This window comes from Ciona robusta, chromosome 1 (genome assembly GCF_009617815.1).
Source record: "Ciona robusta chromosome 1, ASM961781v2".
In the NCBI taxonomy this organism is placed as follows: domain Eukaryota; kingdom Metazoa; phylum Chordata; class Ascidiacea; order Phlebobranchia; family Cionidae; genus Ciona; species Ciona robusta.
Genome location: NC_143235.1, coordinates 2,454,772 through 2,480,209, shown reverse-complemented (window position 1 = coordinate 2,480,209; position 25,438 = coordinate 2,454,772). Strand labels below are relative to the sequence as shown.

The 25,438-nt window shown below is 40.0% G+C and overlaps 1 long non-coding RNA gene across 1 annotated transcript in view; it reads left to right on the top strand.

Annotated features, from left to right (window-relative positions):
- Positions 1-25,438, top strand: part of LOC149741309 (uncharacterized) — a 46,434-nt gene that overhangs the window by 11,306 nt on the left and 9,690 nt on the right. The window contains exon 2 of the long non-coding RNA XR_016384540.1: positions 5,734-5,891. This is a non-coding gene — a long non-coding RNA (uncharacterized LOC149741309). The remainder of the gene's footprint in view (positions 1-5,733; positions 5,892-25,438) is intronic.

Here is a 25,438-nt window from a genome sequence, read left to right as displayed (position 1 = left end):
GGACAACGGATACGGTGTTTGAAACTCTAGAAATTTCTATAGAGGACCGCCCGTAGCTCGGGAGCGGTCACGTTTTTCGTATATCAGAGGATTCGATTTAGGAAAGGCCACCCCAACTAGGTCAGCGGTTATCTCATCGGGTACCCCGAGCCAGAATATTTCTTTTGAACCCACGGTGTAGGGGTGGGGGAGCAAAAGTGTTGACGGCCCGGCGCGAGCGGTACGGTTGTACCTATACGACGTTGACAGATGATCTCAATATGAGCCGCCCGCCGCAATGAATTTACCCTATCTAATGCGGTAATTCTTTTCGCCGGTTCTTTTAGCGCTCCGGAATCCACAAATGAAACATACCTTGCTGCCATAATTTAGCTAAAACTTCCCAATTTGAGAAAATCCTCTTCCGCAACGCCACACGCAAACGGAATACTTAACATAGTTGCCTCGTATAACTATATTCTACACCCAGGAGAAACCTCCACCCACCCTTTATAGTTGCACAACATAACGTTCGAACATCAGACCGTTACTGCCGTGCTGAACAGTGATGTATTGCTACATCGTAACCTGCACAATTGAACTCTATCCCGAAATGTCTTCGGTATGCTCAGAGGTTGTTTCGAATATACAGAACAACCTGTGGCTGATGTTGAACCATGACAGGACACGACACGCTGACTAATAACTGTTGCTGGTCCCCCAACTCCCCTACAACGCTACAAATGCATAATTTTAGCTACGAGCAGTCACGGCTATGCGATCCCACACACGAAGACGTCGTTGCATTTAGCGACGACGGAAAATGCAAACACTGAGGCTACCTATATGTACTTTATGCACACGGGCATTTATATACAACGCCCAGTACAAAATACGCTGTTGCATGAACTCCTATAACGCAAAAGACCCAAACCGTAAACAAATATGAACCAAAATAGTTCTGACTAAAAAGCGAAACCCTATTCAAAGCATGGAGCATGCAGACCTTTGCGTTGTTTTCGCATATATATGTGACTGTATACCTAGATCTATGCTGTACGCACCTCGATACACGTACACTCTTGTAGGACATTCGAAAACAACCGTGTTGTCAGTGACCGAATCCTCTGAATCGAACGTTGAAACTAAATCCGTATTGTTTTGTGACGTCAGGGATCTAGGCAGGTGGGGCTGCCCGTTCTGTTACAAAGCATGTTTTTGGTGTACCGGCAAAACAGATGCGAATTTCGGTCGTAAACTACCGCGTATTTACCGCGACTGGGTCTGTAGTAGTCACAGCTGCAAAAGAAAGTTGTCCCGCTGTGGTAATTTCGATTTGACGACGTTATATCGACACACGCAGCTGGGATTAATGAACTCAACCAGTTAATAGGAATACACTAGTTGTAAAAACATCTTGAAAGCATACGCTTTGAGCTTTTGTTATTTCAGGCTATCTTTACTGCCTGTATTTCCACGAAGACCCTGTGTTATTACGGCTGTGAAACAAGATTGTTTCTAAATAAGTAAAAATCGCAGACGCCGGTTGAAAATTTTGGCCTGAAAATCTGTACGTGCTCGCGCGGTTAATTAAGGGTATATGCAGTCTAATACCTCGAAAATGCGCAAAAAAGCAGCCATACAAATAAGAAAAGAGATTGTTTGGGGTTAAACAGGTCTGGAGAAATACCCTGTACCGTTTTAGCGTAATGTAATGTGCACCTACACGCAAAAAAGCAACTGGTGTTTTTACAACGTAGGTGACAGTAACGGGCACGCAAGCTACGCATAGTCCTATGACCCGCTAACACCTACAACCTATAACTAATATTTAAACAAAAACACCAACTGCAAATTTCGTGGGTGGCAAAGGAGAATTACCCCTTGCATATAAACCTTTATATACGTAGGCAACCTTGTAGAAATGTAGAATTATTATTATATAAGTAATTCTTCTTTCCTGCTCTAAACAAACCTTTGTTGATGTCTGTGGACAAACTGTAGGGACCAAATACGGCTCTCGTTACACTCAATTAAGCAGGGCGACACTTCTCGCTTATTTTGAACTCGTAACGTGTTGTCTCTTACCGGGGTCTAATTTCTCTGCTGAATCATTCGTTTTGCCTGCTGACTGTCTGTTCGTTATAGCTGGAAATAGAATACGCCAACCAGTTTATTGCCACTTTCACGCTATGTTTGCTTCACTATTTTAAAGTAGTCGAAATCACTCCAACTTGGTGTCTTTGCATTGCGTAGGTCGTGCCCTCGTTGCCAAGAAATTGGCGAACGGTTTACGGCCCATAAACAGCTCTGAACGCAATAAACCAGCGCTCAACCGAGTCAGCATTAATTAAAAACTGCCTCGTTCACTCTCCAAGTCGCATCTGTCACCAATTGCGCGACGGTTCTCACGAAAATTGCATGTTATTAAAGCGCCGAAGCTCCCGAAATTCGCACTTCGAAACTTCGCACTCGAAGCGCGGTTGTCCTGCGCGGTTGGGTACGAGTTTGTCGTCACACACGCCATAGCAAGAGCAAAAGTTCGACGCCAACCTTGTGTTTAGGCAGCGAATTTACTGGTTTGTTTACGGCGCCAAGATACGCGGGTTTAAGCGGAATTAGTTTTCGCGTTAGGACAAATTGCTTAATCCTAACAAGACACGTTGTGCGCTTTGTTTGTTAGGAGCATTTGTTGGACAAAAACACAAAAGCACTTGCGTAGTGAACAGACTACATCCGATGAAAAGTGAACCGGCCCGAACCACATAATGCTACAACAAATAGGTTACAGTAAACATAATTAGCGGCGTGGTACAGTCTTCTGGCAAGATGTACCCAAACCCGGGCCGGCCATGCGTGGCAATTATTTCAACAGCTTTATTCGCTATTTCCCTGTCTGAAATTACTTCAGGAAACCTCTACCCACGCACATGGTATACAGGCCCCCCTCCCACCCCCCCCCCCCCCATTGCCAACGATTTTTATCACTGTTAAAAACTGAGAAAATACCGCACGGGTGGTGCTAACCACCAACGTGCAGTAGTAACCTCATTCGCACTTGTGCCTTGTGTACAGTCGCGTGATGGACACAGGGCAATGTGTGCAGATATAGTTCACCTAGGTACGTCTTCGAGAGTCGACCTTCGCGTATATTTTGCCAACAGCATCGGCGTCGCTGGTAAGACCATGAGACGTCAAACTTGGCGAGCAGTTTTACAGCAAACAGATCAAATTAGTTGAATTTCTAAACGAGATACATAACGTATTGTCTCGGCATCTTAAACGCGCGCAATTTGCTGCGCATCAGTATTGTACATATTAAAGCGTATATACCGCCTCGATTAATCGAAGTCCTAGCCCGTCGGGAAATAAGTCAAACTTGATATGCCTTTATTTGAACTAAGTCGTTCGATTTGTTGAAAGTGGCGATGGTACTTGGCCGTGGTATAACGCTCAATTTACAGCAGTGATCGTTAATGGGCGATCGGAATCCAAAAGCGTTGATGTTGGCCACAGTAAATTCGTATAATGTATTTCCTGTTTCGATATGGGACCATTCTCCGTGCTTTTATCTCGGCCGGCGGTGGCTAGAAGCTGAAAATTATGGAGTCTGAGACCGTAACCAAACAACGCGTGTTTTATGGTTACGGAATAAAACTTTCAGCGGGCCATTTTCACTCCCGATCACCAACGACAACGAGAGCGCAAACTCAAATAGAGTGATGAGAAAATGCCACGGCTGTCTTCCCAACCTTACTGTGTTGTCATGAGACAAACTTACGTCATATCGTGACGTTACGTTATGGAATACGACTGCATTACCAAAACTAGACCAAGCCGAATTCAGAAAAATGTTATCGTAAGATTAATATACGTCACGTTTGACGTCACTGGATTGAATAACCATTACGTCACAACAGAAGGACCGTTTCAAATATGCTCACAACCGCAGGGGTTCAAAGCAGACGGACTCGCGGACTCATTACGTGCGATCAATTATGATAATTACCAAAATATACAGCCAGGCAACGGTCGTACTCGCGAAGGAAAACAAATAACCGACGACCGATCACCAAGCGTGAAATCGGAACATTGAGGAACAATGCGAAGCGTCGTGATCAGATTTTTTCAAATTGTTTCCGCGAAAATCGAACAAAACGTTATTTTTATAACGTCAAGGCCAATAAATGGTGATTGATATACTTACAACGGAAAAGGAGTGAAAACCATTTGTTTTACATGCCTTATATTATTGGCAATTTTCCATTACAAATCGAATCACTTTTCGAACGAGTTTGTTTGTATTTCTAACGATTCAGTGAGTTTTAGGCTTATATGCTACTGTTAGATTTTAATCTTATATAACCTATGGTACACTCAATGTCTCTGTCTGTGCTCTGTAACAGTACAATTATGTTAATTGAAAAAAAAAACACAAAAAGTTATATCTCGGTTAGTAAGAGTTATTTATGCATAAAGTTGTTACCTTTCAAATATTTATTATGTACCTTATGCCACATCTATAGTAAGACCCACAAAACAATAGGTTTGCGAGATGGCGTATATAGTAGAGTGGGGGAAGAAGGGACACTTTTAGCACATAATATCTGAATATCCTGATTGTGTTTTAAACAATTAACAACGGTGTATGGGAGTCGTGAGGATACGGTTTTATAATTCTTTGAATGTTCACTGCTTCCTACCGAATGGAACGAAAAAATAGAATGAAAATGTGACCCATCTTCCCCCACCATACTATATCATTGCATGGATAGAACAGCCTCTATACCGCTATTGCCAGATGCGCGAGTGAACCAATTCACTGTTAAAGTTGGAAGAACGCTTGAAGAATTAGAGAAAGGCTGAACATGTCAAATTTACCCGGATCGCACATCTTTCACTAAGGTTTAACAAAGGCTTTTACGTCGACTGTATATACACGAATGTTGTATGTCGGTATGTGCGGTGGAAAAGATCTTCCGCGTAGTCGATCCAGATCTGTTTCCGTTTTTTTCTCCCAACTTGTCCGATCTAAGCAAGAAAGTTTGATTCGAAATCTCAACTCAAACACAATGGTCTGGCGGCGGAAATATATAACACAATTGATACGTAAACGTGAGATGATTCGATGCTATGGATATATATACGTGTAGTATGAAACATGCATCAGCAGTATCTGATATTGCACAGTATCCGCCCTATAGCTTTTTGCGCCCGAGGCCGCGATTTGCAAGATAGCTGAATGGTTGACGGAATAATTAAACTCGTTGTTTTCTTTCCCCAACCGCAGCAACGTCAATGGCGGTTTCTAATTACGAGGCCAATTTAAAGTGTTAACACACGCTTGCACTTTGTGGAAGGGTTTTTGTTTAACTTTGTCGAAGTGTTGACGAATTTTGTAAACGGTTTTTCACAACTAATAGCCTGTTCAGCGTGGCAAAGTTTTGGGAAAAACATACTTTTAAATTACAACACTTTAAGGTGTTGTAGATATATTACCTTGAAATACCATAACACGGTTTAGAGGTTCATGCATTAATTACTTTTGTGTTAGCCAAAACATACACCTCAATTCATATTTGTACTTCACACAAGACGAGCCTTTAAACAAAGCAGAATAAAACGTAGTCGACAGCGGGCCAAATCTTATGTTGATCGAAACTATTATTGTAGTACTAAAGTTATATATGTTTGGTGTAAGAAATGCGAAACCTTATATTATAATTTCACTAACCAAGTTGTGTATGTCCACAGACATATCGACTTCTATATGTGGTGGGTGCTCCAGTCAATGGAGCAGTGTGGAGTGTTAGGTTCAAAAGAAGGTTGCAGTCAAAGCGAAAGTGTGCTGCCTTGGAAACCAAGAAAAATACTGCGGCTTGAACAAAGCTACCGCCGCGGAAAAAGTTAAGGTAGGGTCTTGAAGTGTTCATCACTGCCTGCTGTTGTGTTAGGGTCGCAACGCCCGCTTTGCGAATTACTATCAAAGGCACCGTATAAACAAAAACATCCCACGTCGTCTGTGGACAAAACTCTCGTTCCCGAAGCTCCGACGCTAACACAACACCGACCTCGACGACTTGGCCGAGACAAGCCGAAATTGCACCACAGTGTTTGCACAGCGAACCATTGATCGTTCTAAAACGAGTAGCGGATTTTCCGTTCCCCGGTGCGACCGTATAACCATAATACTTTCGGATGTTTTTTTAAGTTCCGGGTTTGACACTGCTGACCTCTTTCTCTAAAGTCTAAAGGAAGTATTACATAATGCCGTGTATAAGGTACTGTAGTAACCCCCTACTCGTAACGTCCTTACTCTCGCTTTAGACTGGTATCACAAGGGTATAAATCACTAAATCGACAATGAATGAGTCATTTACTAAACACAAATGTTCCATCATATACTTCTGTAAAGTAGACACGGCATTTATAAATGTAGCCGACTGGTTTATTCTGTACTGGATTTCCAAAATCCCGCGTCCGGTACGTGTGTTGTTTAACCAGAAACTGTTGAACAAAAGCGTTCGTAGTGATCGAGTTAAAGTTACAATCAATGGACAGCCAGCGTCTCATTGATAAGTGGACACCCGTGTGAATCCACTAACGTTAACGTAGTTGTTTGTTGACCATTTGTAGACCGCGTCAGCTGAATGACTATCTCTTTGTCCCTTCGTTTCTCGGGGTGGCAATAGGAAACGAACATAACCGACAATAAACAATAGTCCGATGCGAATCTTGGCAGATGCTTTTTGTGGTAACAGTACAGATATAGTTGTAAGTCCGGATAAGCAGACCTGCAACCACGAAACGTAAATTTGCGGCTTGAAACTTACGTAACCAAAAACCGGGTCGCTGATCAAATTATGATGACTGCGTTTTAAGGCCAGATAATTTTGCACGACCTTTATTTCATGGAAAAGAACAAAACCCCATGTTAGTGCAAAGAGACCATAAGTTCAATGCAAACGGAATCTGATGGTTTTGTTTTAACATTACAGCGATCAAATGGGATCTGTGGTTTAAGCGCACCTTTAGAAACTTTTTCAAAAACCACTCTAGATCGTTTTAAGTGTCACCAAAATACATTAGCCCAAACGGAGATTTACGGCTGAATATAGAAAGTTCGTATGCCTGTTTGGTCCAGCTATAACCAGTTTAAAAATATTACATTTGTTTCAATGAATTTAATTGCTAAATCGAAAAAAAAACTTATTTTTTTAATGGTTTACAAAATTAGCTCACAGTAAGATATAATACGCTGTCATATTACATAAACTGGTGTTTACTTTATTTCATCTAAGGAAAGTAATTTACATTACTGTTTAATTAAGATTTTCTTTTAAAAAAGTTAAAGCTTGTTTGCTTTTGCAACAATATTGCGGTGTTATAGGTTCAAGGTTATGTGCGTATCCATATATATGTGATACTGAATGCCACTGAAACAATAGAAAATGTTATCGTGTGGTATCTCAGTAGCTTAGCCTATCTAAGATCCGTAGCCACATACGTCAAGGTATAATACCATGATAGAAGCATCACCTAGCTGGTAGGACAGTATCGTCGTGTATATCAGACCTTTCGATCAAATTTGAATCCCTCGCTATAGGGTAAACTAATACCATGTCGTGCCAAAACGCAACGCCTTGTCAGTTGTGATGATGTAGCAAACTGTGGCAAGAGCAAAATTTCTTATCGCGCGAAAAATCTTTTTTGCATAAAATCTTCTTCGAGTTTTGTGCATTAGTTACAGCATTGTAAGAGCTTAAAGGCAATTGGTGTTTCGAGTAGTGGTGCCTGTCACACACTATAAACTAGATAGGCAATCGTTCAAATCCAATAGTTGACATGAGGGCTCGGAAATGAGTCACAACTTAAAGAACGAAACGACATTAAAGTCCGATCTGTTAGCACGATAACCTGATCTTGTCACAGTTTAAAAACGGTATCCGCTCCCTGTACGTCTATTAGTGTCAACGCAATACTCGAGGTGTTTATTTTTTTGAAGAAAAACTAAATTCTTACCCGAATTAATTTATTGGTCAGTTAGTTCAGATCAAAAACCGAAAATTCTTTTATACATTCCGCCGTGGGACGAGTCATGTAATATCGACAGCAATTTACGCTATACGGAGGCTAATTGGACTTTGCGTTTTTAATATTGTCACTTAGATTGAACCATGACTATTTATTGCTAGTTCTGTAATCGCCAATTTTAAAAACATTTGACTGAATTTTGCGATATTACATGATCAAGTCACGACGAAGTCCAAATTACAAGCTACTTTCACTGCGAACACCCACGTGTATATATACAACTTATATCTTATTTCTTAATTGAAGTTAAACCAGTATTGCGGCGCATGCACCGATCGCAAATGTCACAGGAGGCGTGGTCTCGACCGCGAGCATGAGGTTCTGTCAGGTGAGACCCTATCACACGCGTGCTGTCAGTCAACTTTTATCACACACACAACAAAACATAAATTAAACAGGCGTAACAGTTTATGGTGGAAAGTATATCTATAGGTACGTGTAGTTTTCTATCCTAAGGCAAAGTGCAACTTATGCGCTGATGAGGTCATTTAAAGTTCTTAATGTTGGGAAATCCTGTCCCAACAAAACGCAAGCCGCAATAATGGCAGCACATTTACGCGGGCGTGCCAGGATCCAATAAATGCCATACAACATATACAATCTCTTGGCGTTGTCTATCACGTTTCTGTTTCTGCAAGCAACTTAAACGAATCCCGGTAAATGGACTACAAGGTAAGATAGCCAGATATAAAGGCGTACTCACAGTGGGTAACATTGTCAGCCTGCGTTGTATGCAGCACCTGGAAATCTGATTAGCAATGCACGCTTCTGCCGTGTACTGTATCGACGTGTTCTGGTACCTGACTGTACGGTCTTGACGATCAAGCTAAATTAATTTCACGACAGCAGATTAGAAGAGCTTTCAGTCACTATCTGGAAGGTTGCAACCGCTGTTTAGGTTTATACCTCAACAAAAATGACGAAAATAGCTCGCCGCGCATAAGGTCACTGCGATAGTGCATCAGAGACGTGCGGAACTTTAATTTCAAGTAATATTTAATTTCAGAATATGTAAATTCGGAAGCTTAGCTTTTACACTTTTAATAATTTGTAAGTGTTAATGATTTTAGGATCTTTAAAAATATATAGTACTGTGGGATAAGATGGGACACCTTTATAGCACATAATATCCAAATATACTGATCGTTTGTTTTAAAACAATAAACATGGGTCTATGGGAGTCTTGGGAATACCGTTTAATATTTCTTTAAAAGTTCTTTGTTTAGTACCAAGTGAAAGGAAAAAAAGAATGAAAATGTCTACCGCCTTCTCTATATACGTTTCGCCAAGTCAGCTATATGGTCTTATCTATATGCGAAACTAAAATAAAATTCCCGTATGTGATGACATCGGCTTAGTCCATATATCAACAAAGCAACATTGTAGAAATTTGAATATAACTGACTACAGCATCATACACATTATGTACTTAACTTTGATTTAAACCGATAGCGACTCCGTTGAAGGATAAACGATTTTTGGAACTAAAAACGTTTCCGCCATGAGATTTTTTGTGTTTTTTTTACAATAGAATATTCTATTTCAAATTCGTGTACAAAGGGAATATCGCGTAACAAAAAACGCGGAAATCCGCACTCAAAATAAACCCAAAGCTCTTCGTTTTTATTTCGGAAACGAATTACCTTGAGTTAGGCTTATTTTAGGCTTACTTTTCAAAAATTCATGCTGTATCTGACAGAACTAAAATGGCCACAAAGCAACCCTACGATAAGCTCATATTCGCTGCCTGCAACTTGACACTGCAAGCAGATATTAATATGAGCAAAGTTTGGCAAAATTTTGCAGATCTGTTTCAGGTCCAAAACACCCGCGACGACGGTAGATAGGCGTCTGTCACGACACCGCGACAAAAATAGCAATGTAACGATGTCACAAAGTATCCGATTTTAATGGCCATATATAGGTTTTAAATCCCTAGTTCTTAGAAATATCGCTTTCGCTTACTTTCACATAGTTTTCCGTTAGCAAAATATATGGGCATCCTGCCAATAAAAGTGTGTTCTCATCCATCTATATTTAAGTATATCAAAATTTCGAAATTGTTACATATGTTACTATGGGGGAGGACGGGGGTACCGTTAACACATAGTGTTCAATATTCCCAGTCGTATTTTTGACAATCAACAACGGCATTCTTAGTCTCGAGGATAGGAGAAAATAGACAAAATATCTCATTTTACTCCAACATACTATGCACTACAGGCCTTGTCATATTCTGCTGTTAAAAAAGTTTATAGATTTCACTCAAATAAGCGATATACGCGACATTAAGGGCGCTTATATAAACCGCAAATACTTCTCTCTAATTGGGGTCGCGACAGGTTTTAGTCATTTGACCGCAAACAAATAGAGCAAAGCCGATTACAAATATAAAACGCTCCCAATAGACGTTGCGTATTACACAAATCCCAATGGCAATGACGGTATCTCTACTGACTATTTTTTCTTAAATTTTGAGAATTAATTTAAAATGTATAGTACTGTGGGGTAAGATGAGACACTTTTGGCACATAATACCCAATTATCGTGATCGTGTTTTAAACAATTAACAACAGTCTACGGAAGTCGTAAAATAAGGTTTTAGAATTCTCTGAATGTTCTTTTACTAATAAATAGGACGAGAGAATAAAATAAAAAAGTTGTCCCATCTTCCCCCACCCTACTGTACAGTATAAATAAAACCATTTACAAAGATATAGAAAAAGTGCGTGAGAGTAAACCGTTCTTGGTTTGAGCTCTTCTGATGCAAAACCGATAAAGCAAATTCGTAATCCCTTGTTACCACCCTTGAATAATAAACCATAGAGCCGAGCAAAATCTTGACCTATATCGCATACCGAGATATCGAAGCTAAAGCGCATTATCTTTTCCCGGCTCCACGCAAGTGTAGTTACCTATATACGCGCGGGTTTATACAAGATATTTATGCGCTGCAAATTTGAGTGACACAAAAATTTCTTACATTGCTGGTGTCAGTTACGGTAAATCGTTACCAAAGGAAGTTATTAGTTTTATAACACATAAATTACCGCTTGTACATAGTATATAGTAATGTGGAGTTAGATTGTGTATACCGTTAACGCATAGTATGCCATATTTTATAATCGTGCTTTTAACAATTACCGCATTATAGAGTCGTGAGCATATGGTTTTATAATTCTTCAATATTTTTATTACCAAATGGGACGATAAAGGAGAATAATAACATGTCCCGTCTTACCCCCACCCTACTAAACATGTCATGTATTATATACCGACTGAAACATTACTACGCATTACGTTACTAAACGTTTAGCATTACACCGAACTGGGCGCAGTAGTAATGCCGACGGCCGATAAACTTGTTAAATGCTGCTGATTTTGTGGGGATCCAGTTCTAGCCTCACGTGACTAACAATAACATAACGGTACAGGTTTCTAACCGGGAGTTATATGCTTAGAATACAACAGTACGTATATACAACCTTCTTCGACGATATTTGTTTATTGGTCCGTCGCTAATGACGAAAACGTGTAACGCTCGATCCGTGCCAGATAATCTTGAAAAAACTGACAGCGGGGATATCGTTAGTGATCGGCGAATGTCGCGGCGGTAACCGACTTTAGAAAGAAAGGTTTTACATTCTTGAAGGGAAAGCAGGCTGCTCTTTATTGTGTATAGCTCTTAGGGCGTACGTACCTTCGGCGGTTTCTTTTGCAAAGTCAATACTTCATATGCTATTTATAGAGTAGAGTTGGAAGGGCAAACAGTCCAAATTTAACTTGGAATTTGCTCGTGTCGTGTCCCTAAACAAAGAACGATTTGATAAGTTGGGAAACGATGCAGTTTTCTTATCGTATGCTCTTTGTACACAAGTGAACGTCAACATATATTACGAGATGCCAACACGTCACGTTTGGGCCGAGACTGGGCTGTCGTATTTTGACTAGTAATCGAACGCACTTATACCCACACTTCGTGTTTGGTGGCTGTCGTAAGCAGCACTTAAAACGATCTAATTGGCATCTCATGCCTCGGCATGAGTGCTGGCGCCACGCTGGATGTTAAATTGCCCATAATTCCGATGCACACGTTGTATTAGAATCAATTTACTCTCGGCCGCGTTTTGCTCGTTGTTTTTGCAAGGCGAGAAAAACCGAACGATTTATCTTGAATAAACGACTTAAACCAAACATGTAAAGCCCAGACACAAGATATTAGCCTGTGCACGGCAGTACATGTTGTAAGCGGCAATTTGATCAATTACTACTAGTTTTGGCCGACGTATATTCCCGGGTATATTTTTTCGTATGCAAACACAGTTTTTTAAAGCGTATCAAACATTACAGCACAATTAACTGGTCTGCATTTCGTTCGCAAAATGGACACTACCACTTTGTTCTATATACGATAATGTCAACGTAGCCTCAAATTGCCGACGCTTCAAAGCGTGACACGCAAGTGTATTAAGAGCGCCTATTAATCGCTGGCCCACGAAGTTCACAAGAGAAAACATGGCGAAAATCACACCGGTAACGTATATTCAATTGCAGTGTGACAATTAAGTTTATTTTGCTCTGTAATTCGAAGTGTTTAAAGGCATGAGTTGTGGCTTCATTTGCTCATTAAGTCTTAAGTTAGCATTTGAATAAGTCACGATTGTTCCGTCTTTACGTTTGCAGTGTGCTTATGTCGAGTGTACTTGGATTCGATTGGGTGTTACGAAAATTTGACAGCGATGCCAAAGCAGATTGCTTGAGCTTTTGGTTTCTTTGTGACAAACCTTGTTAACTTACCCGGCGAGTTTGGGCTTTGACTTCGACACTTGGCATATATTGTTAAAATTTGACAGCCTTGTAAAACATGTCCCTTTGAAAGGCCTCGAGGAGGTTATAACCATCCTCGTGTTTCAGTGACCCTATGACTGCCGCACACATAAAGCAAACAAATATAAAAGTTCGATTTTGATGCCGGCACCGAATGAGGCATTTCTTGGGAGATAAATTTAAGTCCTGGATTAGTCATATCGCAGCCTACAGCGGCCTGACACCGCAGATTGTTAAGATTGTGTCAAGTTCTGGAGCTGACTGCATAAACGTTGGGGCATTATGAAGCGATCGGAAGCATTTGTATCTCTGCATGGCGTGCAGGAAGCGAAACGAATTGGATGCGCGGAAATTCTTTGCAAAGCCTCCCGGCCGATACCGATCTGTTCTCGGTACGCGTTATTCGGTATTCGTATGACAATAAGCTTGGCACAGGGCAGCAGCGGACAGCGCCAACACGGACAAAAGGACGCTTTGTGCTTCCAGCTGTCGATCAGGACTATGGTGTTAGCCTGCGGGCCAGCGCCATGCTTTTAAACAAGCAAAGAAACGAAGTTTATTACACACGACAGGAAGATTCAGCCTCATCAATTTGTGATTAACATTTTCTTTTGGCCTTGCAGAGGATGTACGCTAATCTGATGCGCGTCACTACCGTTCGAACCACTGCAATGACTAATGTGCGTAAAACCCACAGCGTGGAAAGTGCGAAATAATTCGACCCAAATATTATCTTTTGATCTTGTAATGCAGCGATGGACGACTGCTTATGTAATATTCAAATATTGGGCGTGAATGACTCAACTCGTGATCGGACACGTCAGTCGTCCGTTCAATATTCAAGAGTAAACTTCGCTCTTCTGCTGCGGTGGCCTTAACATTCTATGTGAAACCCCAATCACATAAACAAACGCAAGGATTTTGCGGTATAGAAAAGTTCGTGTTAGGGAATCCTATAAAGTCTTGTAAGATACCCGTTCACGCTGCTATGCGTTCATTTGTTTAGGGATTAGGCTACGCAATAAAGACAGTTCGCTCAGCAGCCTATATGTAAACTTATAAGGATATTCTTGCGAGTTTTGGCCGAGCTTAAATTGCAGCAACTGCAATTGAATTTTTAACCTTTTGTAAAATAACACCCCAGTAACTACACAGATTATATGTGTTCAGGTGTAAGCCTGTGTTATAGGTGATGTAAGCGTATCCCAGCCTCTTATACTTGAACGGGTTATGGTGCTATTTGCTGCCCCGCAATCTGTTTGCATTTGACCATGTTTGCCAATATATAAAGAAGAGTCTGCGACAACGCCTCGTTAAAATTTACTCTATAACTTTTTCCGCTTTCAATTGGACAAAGCAAAAACCCGATAAATTCCGTTATTTCACGAAGTCTACATTCACTGAGAGTTACTACAAAGACATGGCAAGACATGCGCAGTTTACCGAGCAAATATGACCTTCGAAACTGTGAATTAATGGTTCGCACTTCGTTAGTTCAAAGGAAGACGACTTTTCCGCCACCACATCAAACTAAAACGTTGCAAGAGGGCGTATTAATTACACGCACGCCTCCCGCAATATTAAGAGTCATTACCGAGCGCGCGTGTAATTTTCAAGCTTTATCCGCTCACGTGACGTGCAGGTCTAATCCCCGGAATGCTTCCAAAATGATTTTACGATCGCACGCGAACAGCTCGCCGAATTGTCGTCTTACCAGCGCTATTGCAGTTACGTCATTTTTATGCGCCGGTAACACGCGATTGCTGAACCCCTGAAGACGCCTACGCGTTTGTCTATATACTTTCACTAAACTTAGTTTACGTAGAAATATGATCCCAGTGTGCCCGTTTTAGCGTTTTGGCGACTAGTAATTGCTTCAACCGCAGAGTAATCTAGCGCCCATAGGTTATTGTGCCGGATCAGAGGCTGTATACCTTCTTCAACGCTGAGGTTCCCCTACATATACCCTAGTAACTGTTTAAGCGACCCCTTCGACCTAACTGCAGTCTAATTTTCGAGCGCAAAGTTCAGGGGGCATACGCTATTTTAAGCGGGACTGCTTGCCAACTTTCGCTCCGGCCCCTAAACGCCATAAATGGGTTAAATGCTTGCCTAGGGGCGTGTGGTGGGCGTGGGCTCTGGGCTCACGGGCCAATGTTTACACCCACCCCGCCACCCCGATACACGCACAGTTTACCATAGCTAAGCTATATATAGGTTGCATCAACTACGGGCCACCATAAATTAGCTTTCACAGTGGAATGTCGTCTAAACAGCGATGCTGCGATCCAAACAAACCATTACAGATCCAACGACACAAGATTGATGGCCAAACCAGCGCAGTTTACTTTGTCTTAGCACTACCAGCGCTTATGCAAACACCTTTACTTTTCCCATAGCGCCCGAAAATGTTATCAAAGCGTCCGAGTCGTGATTATCGTCTTAAATAACAACAACGGGCAGTTTACTACGACTAGCAAGTTGTCGTCCTGTTTCCCCGCGACGAGAACCCTATACCCGGGTATAGATGTTCTGATTCGCAGTAATCGATTATTATTATGCTCTGCCGGGCGTAATCATTAGCTCTGCATTCGACCGGAATACCAGCAAATAAGTGCTCAAAATTCGTGTAATGCCAAACGACATCAAAAATTGGGTCGCTTTGTACGAAACAAGGAGTGCTAGGGCCATTATAGGGGTCAAAACACCCTTTAATGCGAAAAGCGGTGGGCGTGGGTTAAAAATCTGCTAAAGAGGGTAAATGAATGATTCACGTTATGCTCGTTTCGTTGCGGCTTTGATAATAAATAGCGCTGTTTTGCTGCTAAACTGCGGTTTTATATATATGATATGCTATTTATATGGTATACACACAGGAACTTTATCACATAATATCTAATAAATATGCTGATCGTGCTTCAAACATTTCTATATATATCGGGGTCGTCAGAATACGAAGTTTCATAATTCTTTGAATGTTCTTTGTTTTTTTACTAAATGGAACGAGAAAATAGAATGAAAAGGTGTCCCATCTCCCCTTCTACTTTATAAAAGTAATTGTACGGTTAAAGCTTCGCGGTGGAATTTAATGGATGTTAACTTTTAATATTGCTTGTTTAGCGAGTAATACTGAGATTTACAACTCTATATATTCTACATTATAACAGTTTGGTTCGGAGAAATTCCCGCTGTTTGCATTGTCATGCGCTCTTAAAATGTGGCATTTACCCAACGAGGTTTAAGTATGTTCTACCCCCTGCCTATTCTTCATTCATAAGGTTATATTAAGGTATGAATTGATAGCAAAGATCGTATCCCACGTACGTCATTACAAACGAGCACGTCGTAAATATTGTATGAATAACGAAATTTCCCCTTATATATTACAAAGTAGGATGGCGGGAGATAGGACACATTTTTTTTTATTTTTCCCTTCTATCTGGTAGTAAACAAATAACATTCAACAAATTAAAAATCCTTATTCTCACGACTCCCATAGATAGCTGTTGATCGTTTTTAAAAAAAACGATCACGATATTTGATATTACATGCTAAAGGTGCCCTGTCTTCATCACTCTATATACTATAGTATACCGTGGTGCATGATGGATACCGGTAGCAGATAATTTCCCATATTTCCCAATCTATTTTTATTAATTAACAACGCCCTGTTAGAGTCGTAAAAACATTATTATATAATTATATAAATATTCTTTAGTATTCTATCAGTAAGACGTTTTTGTACAGACGAAACTATATGTATATTATCGTCAGATAGCTAAATTTCAATCGCCATTTTAATGCACAGTCATTATAATATTCGGGCAAAGTGGTAAAATGTAAACAGATGGGTTAAAAGCATCAACTTTCCTAAAGAAGATTTAAACCAAAAATATTGTACTATGGGGTAAGGTGGTACACCTTTAGCACATAATATCCAAATATCCTGACCGAGTTTTAAACAATCAACAACGGTCTTTGAGAGTCGTGAGGATGTAGTTATTTAATTCTTTGAATGTTTTTTGTTTGCTACCAAATAGGACGCGAGAAAATAGAATGAAAAGGCGACCCATCTTTCCTCACGCTACTATTACTGCTCAGTTAAAACGCAATACTGACGCGTTCGGAGTCCGAGCAGCCAGTTTATACCGGTATAAACTGGATAATAATGGCGGACGGTGTGTCTGATTGCACAAGGATTTGCAAACACTGTCGTTGACGTTGCGTCTTTGAATTGTGACGAAGGCAAATAAATCTGTTACGTAATAGGCATTATCCTGAAAACGTTATCTCGTGTTTGCAAACGAACGACGAACAATCGATTTCTCGTATTAACAAACAAAAAGATTTCTGTAATGATTTGACAATTATGAGCATTACGTTAGTGTAAAACACACTTACAGGACTACATTAATAGGGTGATGGCGATTGTTCTGTGTAATGCGACAACTTTTCTAGAAACCCCTTTTCAGAAAAGTGTTTTTTCCGCAAAGGCTATGCACTAATATACAGACAATAGAAAATTTTCTTGGTTGGGCTACGTATACACCAATAACTTGACATTTAAATTATGGTAACTAATAATTTAAGATTTCAATTAAAAGGATGCGGTAGATAGAGAGTTATACACACAGCCGAACATGTCGGTATTTCTACACCATATCCTTAAATACGTATTGTGGCGTATTCAGCCTTTAATTTTTGAATCTCAGACCGGTTTAATCTGCGCTTAAAATGTAAGCCGATTATTGCAAAGGAGGGAAAATGGGTCACTGGAAGTTCATATACCAGCCTGCCCTTGCACGTAAAAAGAATGGCGATTTTACACGGGTGTCAATCAGCAAGTTAACTAATCAGATACATTACCGTCTGCAATGACAGACTGTATTTTTTACAGATTATTCTTTTGTGACGTAGCTGGACCTTTCGTTTGACTTAGTAGTAAAAAATGGTGGCCGTTTAAAATGTCTACCTATCTATAAGCCATGGATTAACAAATTTAAAGTTAAAAAACTTGTAATTCAATGTTGCACACGGAGATATCTCTATTAGGTCGTGTGTTGCGCAAGAATATGAATGGTAAATCGTCATAAATTTTAATTTCGAACAGATGCTTGTCTTAAACTATTTCGGATTTAATTACCAAAAAAGATTAAATCCAAGTGTCATTTTATCTCAGTTTTACTACTTCGTGTAATTAGCGCGATTAGGATGCGTTTTATGTCCGTTTTACGATTTCGAAATACGCTACAATTAGCTGTCTAAGTAGGTCGATGCGTATGTACATAAACCTAATTTGTAAGGCAATAGCAAAGGTCTAGACCACGGTATAGATTTATAGCGACTGTGCCTGGCAATTCCGACACGTAACGGTCATAAATTTAAGTCATTGCCCCTGCCACGGAAGGCCATGTAATAAAATTAAGGCGCGTTAGAGCTTGTAAATCACGTCGACGGTATTGATTTTAGCCAAAGAAGAATGTAATATTTGCTGCATAGGAATATATTGTATTTTGTATATATAGTTGCGACGTACCGTTACTATGGTCGAATGTAGCATTTGCATAGTGTCTGCTGGTATGCACATTATACAAAAGCAACGCAAACATAAATTCAGCTGTGCATATGTATTAAAACGACTTACGTGCGTATTGTAGCTGTAAAAGCAAACATATTGGGCTCGAATACAAACTATCCGCCTACCGCACTATTGGGCAAGATATAAAACAAGCGACTGCGGTGGCTCGGTATTTTATAGCCAAATCAAACGCATAGTTCATCTTTTCATGCGATCCTTTGCCGTTCCGGTATTTGCTGACCTAAGTTTTACTTGTTAGTCGCATCGGTTAGAGTAATACGCTTTCTTAGAGACACAGAAAAACTTTCGCGCATGATTGACACGTTAAAACGCTCCAAATGTCCAGCTTGTTCACGGCTTTGTTCATTCGAAAGCACCGCGCAAAAAATTTAACCGGCTTTGTAATAAAACACCCCTGGCCCAGACCCAGTAAGTGGGGCCCCCTTTTCCGGGTATTCCTAAAGCGCCGGGGGATAATTCGCAGCGTAAGGTCACGCCTAATGAGACCTGCGCGACGAGTAACGAGCCTGTACTGCACCTAACAAAACAAAACTAAATTAAACGTTTAACCGCCGTAAAGCGTTGCTGGGAATTATCATACGCAAAATTGCTACCGCTCAAACTACATATAGCTCAACAAACACTGCGCTAAATAACTAAATAAACTCAAATCCTATCCGATTTTAAAGTTTAAATTCTCTGGCACAAAGCTCTGTAACATCAAATTCTATAGCCAAGAACAAGGGTCACATGTTCGGAATATTTCGGATTCCGAAGCCGTCACCCGACCTACACGTATTGACTTCTTGCCAAAAATGTAACGTAAACCAAAGCAGTTCTACTAATTAACCAATCCGTTCTGATTGGCTACTGCTGCGCTAAAACCAGCGCCTCGATTAATTGAATTCAATAACTGCCGGTTTATAATTGACGACTGGGTTTAAATTTGTTGTTTTTCCAGCAAATTACTCAAGGAATTTCGCCTGGATTAGTTGTGGTATAAGGACTTAAGTTTTTTGCCAGTATTTCTCATTTTTCATTCGGTGCGTGTCAATACACAATACTGGGCTCAAAAACGAATGGGTCTCTTTTGACAGTTATGCGCCAGCGGTTTCGCATGTGATTTTTCTTAAGCCAGAACAATTTTTGCAAGATTTTTATCTCCTTTTTTAACCAGAACACTTTCGCAAATCTTCTCAATGCAAAAAATAGCGCTAAATACTATTAACCATCATGAATATCTGTTTATAAACATGACCTAAAATGTCCATACATATATAAAGTAGGCCATGATATATGAACAGTTTATTAACAAACTGCAAATTTCAAAAATTCTTTTTAAAAAAACGTTTTTTGTTTATGTATATTATTTAAAACTGTAATGTGTTTTAATCTCGTAAGCACGTCGTCTCGTAATTTACAACTGTAGGCATTTTACAGCTATTTAAAAGGGAACATTACCGTGTACGCACATTGTGGTTTGTAACATCACATGTTTTCCTAATATTTAACGCTCGTAACTGAATTAGTTGACAAAATGACGTCATATTAATATGCTTACAGCGTTTGGTCTTTGCCAGAGAACACTCACTGTAGGAATTCGCAATAAATCGTAGATAGATTTACAGCCAGGTGCTTTATTAAAACTGGTCTACTTCAAACGGGTAGACAAGGCCAAAATGAATCACGTGTGAAGGCTGTCCAAGTCTGAAACGTTTTAACCACAGCGCTATCTGCCGTTGTTATTTAACACCCAGCTTCCTTTGCGAACGAGGTGTAGTTACACTTTAGATGTATTCGTAATAACGTGACCTATAGAATTTGGTACCGAAAAGGCGAATTGGAAATGATGTCATTTTGTGGTTAATGTTATGCGAGTTGTCTAAGGTTTTCAGTTACGGTCGTTTTGAAACTTCAATTTTTTTTAAATATGAATTGTACTTTTGTTGTTTGTAACCTTTCGGTAGTTTTTACTATTGGTATATGCTGTGCAGTCATGATATTATTGTTTACATTTTTCTTGTTGAATCTACCACTTTACCGCCACCGTTCTGTAGCAGAGGGGTAGCTTGAACCAGCGTTTCGTGGTAAAATATCGCACTTCGTACGAGGTATCCTGTTTAGCCAGCTTCGTATCGCATGTCCACTTGAAATTAACTTGCCATGCGATATCGCAGCAAAAGCTGGATTTGTTTTCTCCTTGCTCGGAGCTCTGCCTACCCACCCGATCGACCTTTGTGGTACCTATCGCTCATATAGAAGACCCCAGTTTGAATTTCCAATAGGAAAAGTGCAAAAGTTCGTATTGCGTATCCGCGGTGAAAACAGCAGCAGAGTACCGACGGTTGCAAGAAAGCCCGGAAACCCGAGTGTAAACCAAAAAAGCGCTCGGCTGTAATGATTATTCTGCACGGTGTTCGTAAGTTTGTTCTACGCTTTGGAGGATATGGTTCAAAAGAAATGTATTGCGAAGTTAAAGCAGGAAACCGTTAGGCAAACCAGAGTTGCCACCATCTGTCATTACATCTTTTAACACACACCTAGTATGTGTGTTGCAATTGCTTGCAACGGAAACTGCGTGAATGTATAACACAACAACAACACCGAATGGGTGACTCGAATGTTATGTTATATAAGAAAGTGCGAGACAGTAAATGGTAAATTCATTTCGCGGTCACACCTCGCTCGAAAGAAGTCGAAAACTGGCGGACGGTTCTGTAGGATCGGTATGCGAACGCAAATAATCAAATGATTTCCCGTTTTGAACACAAAACACCGTGACGGGTTAAGAGAGCCTTTTAAATTTGGATGGATGACATCACCAAGTTTAAGTTCAACTTGCCACGAAAAAAATTACCAGTTAATGCGCTGTCTATCAGTAACTACTATACCCGATATATATAGATACACGAGAGCTTCACCAAAGACCAAAAGCAGGAATAAGCAAACAAACCCGATAAGCAATTAACCCTGCCCGTGACACGGTACCGCGTTTGCAGTGGCGAAAGAGAACAAAAGAATTATAACGGAGACCTCTTTGGATGCCCCTTGCATGATAGAGTTTCTCGGCAAATATTTCCGTTCCGCAAAATTCTATCCATTGCACGCGGATATTGCTTCTCTGTGTCTGCTGTATATATGCGGTAACCACAACACATTTTACTTTGTTGAGCAACACGTATATTATGCAATCAAGGCTTAAGACCTCATTACTTGCTTTTGTCATTATGTAGACCGTGCAGTTTTATGAGTTAACCCCCAAACGCAGCGAATAGAAGAGTAAGCAATACAACTGGCGTTACTAATCAATCAAAATGAAACTTGACTCTTCCGTAACGACCAAGGCGATCTCTTTATAGCCGAGTTCTACCGACCATGAGCATATATTTCGAAGAATATCCTGTTGTCCGTATTACAGCATCAACCTATTATGGTAACGTCCCCATACCAGGGAAATTAAACTCTCCCTCAGCTGTTCAATCACAACCATAAAGAGTTACCGCGGTTAGAAGGTGATCACCTTAGGGAATTTTCTGTTTTGCAATAAACACCCCGTTTAATACATGTTTACTAAGAGTGCATATATCGCTAGTAGAGAAGTCCAACGCTGCTTGTTTGGAGCTGCAGTGTCAGAATTCTGCAAATAATTTCATAAGCTGTTGACGGCGCAGCTTTTGAAGGGCTTTTAGTCGGGGGCGCTTTGCAGCATTTCTTGCCCCATCTTACACCAACCACAGCGAACCCCTGGAATTACACTTTGGCGTTTCATGATGCACCAACACAATTGATCGTTTGTGTGGATAATTCAACACAGTTTACGTACTGTCCCGTGTCAAGGCATTGGCGACCTTTTGCGGCAAACGAATTGAGTGTCGAGCATTATAACTGTTACGACTCGCTGCTAGACAGCAGAAGCTGATGCGACAATACAAACTTAACTTGTGTTTCCGTGACGACGTGACAGCAATTGTGTTTCGTTTCGCTACTTTGGTAAGGATTGTCTTGGTTTGCAGATGCTTGACCAAAACAATGTTATGAGTTACTAATTACCCCGTAGTGGTATTGCTGGAATGGCATTAGGACGGTTTAAAACAACTTTCCGTGTATCTTAACAGTTCAGGCAGGATGTCACCTCCAAATCTACAGTGACAGGCGTTAGGTTAATACGGTCCGGTATGCGTGGACTTCGAAACGAACTGAAAAAGTAACCATCGGCGGGCAGGGATAACGTAAGGTTCGTATTTTCTTTTGGGTTGAGTAGCAAAGGCCGATAAGGCACGGGGGTTAATTTAAGGATTACCCTTTCTCGGACACGCTTTCGCCCGTGCCACTGCTAGGTGGCCGGTTCCCTTGTCACGAGATGGCTTCTTATTAAACGCACGGAAAACGTTTGTATTTTGAAACGCCTGGCCGAGAAATATCCCGGCTCGGCCCGGCACGCTCAGGTTGCGTGACGCTATAGGTCTTGAAATCGCTTTTGACGTTGATTATTCCGAAAATTTGTTTGATATGACCAGCTTAAAACTGACATTTTCCTAAATGATCCAGAAAATATTCGGTCTCGGCTTAGTACCGTAACACTGTAGACACCGTCACCTTGCTTATAGGATGGGTCACACTGTTTATTTGTATTGCACATTCAATGCTTTGAAGTTCTAAATTTGAATCCAGGTATTTACGACCAATAGCTCCGCCTTCATAGGTCATGCGTTTGAACTGTTTTAAAGTTTTGCCCGCCCTGTCATGCTGACTGCTAAGGATTTTGAGTTATTTACAGTTCAAGATGATGCTGGGGAATGATGGGACATGTTTTCATTCTTTCTCCCGTCCCTTTTGTTAGTAAACAAAAAACATTCAAAAAATTATAAAACCGTATCCTCACAACTTCCATAGATTGTTAATTGTTTAAAACCAGATCCGGATATTTTGGTATTGTGTGCTCATATATAAGTGTCCGTCTTTCCCCCATTCTACTAAAACCGCAACTACGTTACTCTAAAAAAGCATTTTAAAACAAGTTTAGGAAATATGGTATTATGTGCTAACGGTACAAACCACCGTAAATTTCTTTACATTTGCCATATTTAAAATCAATGCGTAACGAATATAAAATTAGCCGACGCAAATATAATATGTTTTATGGGTTACAATTTCAGGCTAAAACTATGTATTGTTACCAGTTTTTGTCAAAGCTTTATGTTTTAGTGATAATAAAGATGTGGTGTATAAAAAAGCTTTGAGAAAGGCGTTTCAATACCGGTGGTTTATTCATATTTAATTTTACGTCCCATACCCGTCAACTAATTGGCAAATTTGTTCATTATTTGTTGACCTATGTTGTAAGCTGTAGCATGATTAGCTGTCTTCAAGCAGCTGTAAGCCGATCGAAGTGAGAAAGATCTAAACATTACATCGGTCAGCGTCGGTCAAGCGCTGTGGGTGGTGGTGGTTGAAGCGTTGTCTTTCTACTTTCAGTCTTGTTTACTGCATTTCATACATACTTAATACCACATTAACGTTCGTGGAACGCATTTACGTCATTGGCTTTTATTTGTCACGGAAATTTTCACCTCAAAATGCGAAAAATAGATTTAAATAGGAAACTAGTTAATTAACCTCGTGTATACTAACGTATAAGAACGACTGTTGTGAAGACTGCCTTGTGTTGTGTGTTTAGATTGCGGTAACCGACGGTGTCAAAACTGAATTAATCACCATTCTTCACAAACATGTTTTTAAGTGTTAAAAAATATTATTCCATATCTCCTTGAACTCATTTATATTGTACCGTGTTTCAACTAAAACAGAATCTTCTTAATAAAGTTCCTTTAGCACGGGATTTTAAAGAACATTAAATATAGTAGGGTGGGAGAAGATGGAACACCTTTAGCACAAAATGTCCAAATGTTCTTGTGGTGTTTTGAACAATTAACAACGCTCTTTTAGAATCGCGGGCTAAATAATTTTGTAAATCTTCTCTGTTTATTAGCAAATGGGACGAGAAAAGAAAATGAAATGATCCATCTTATGCCACCATACTATATGCAACTTTGTGAGTGCTTTTTTGATCAGTTTATGTTAGATTTTTCCAGTGCGTTTTACTATTCTGTTTCTCTTCTATTGTTACTATATTATTTTACCGAACACGGCACATATGGTTGAAAAAAGGTTAAGGTACCACGGTAACCAAACATATTACAAAACCGAACATCAAAATTGATATTTCAACACATTATATCTCTCTATTGAACCCACGTATCTATAAGTGGCGCGAATTTCTAACTCCACAGCGTCACCTAACGACCGTTTTACCGCGTCTTCACGGGCAGTTGAACGACAACTAGTTCCAAAACTTACTATCTCAAAACTGCGGCATCTAATAGCTGTTCGCCAATACAGTATCTTTTCCAGGTACTCCATTGACGCATTCGATGAAAAAATAAGTGACTTTCTTCACGTATACTTAGAAAAGTAACCAAAAGAGCAACTTATTTTTCGCTATGATTAAAATCGCTTAGAAATCTCCACACAGTATGTTTAGATAGTAAACATGCTAAGACACCCCTGACCTTATCTACGTCATAGCATGGTGATAAGTACCAATCACCTACAACGTAAATTCAATTAGACCAACCCGCAGAAAACACTCGTAAAAATGGAAAACACAGGCGTCGTTCAGTGCGTTCTAAGCCATGGAACAAAACAAATAGCAAAAAACAGCTTTTAGAAAGTGCAAAAAACAAAGACGTTTTTATAAATTTTCTATAATACCATTTATACGCAACTAACAAACGTCTGATACAGTTATATTTAACAATGTTTAAAACAAAAGCATATTTACCTGTAGTTCAATCTACTGCAGATCCTTCAGATATTATAGTTAAATCCTTTGTACATACGTCCAGTTAGGTGTTTCATTGTTAGGTATATCCATACTAAATGATTTATACAGAACTGGCA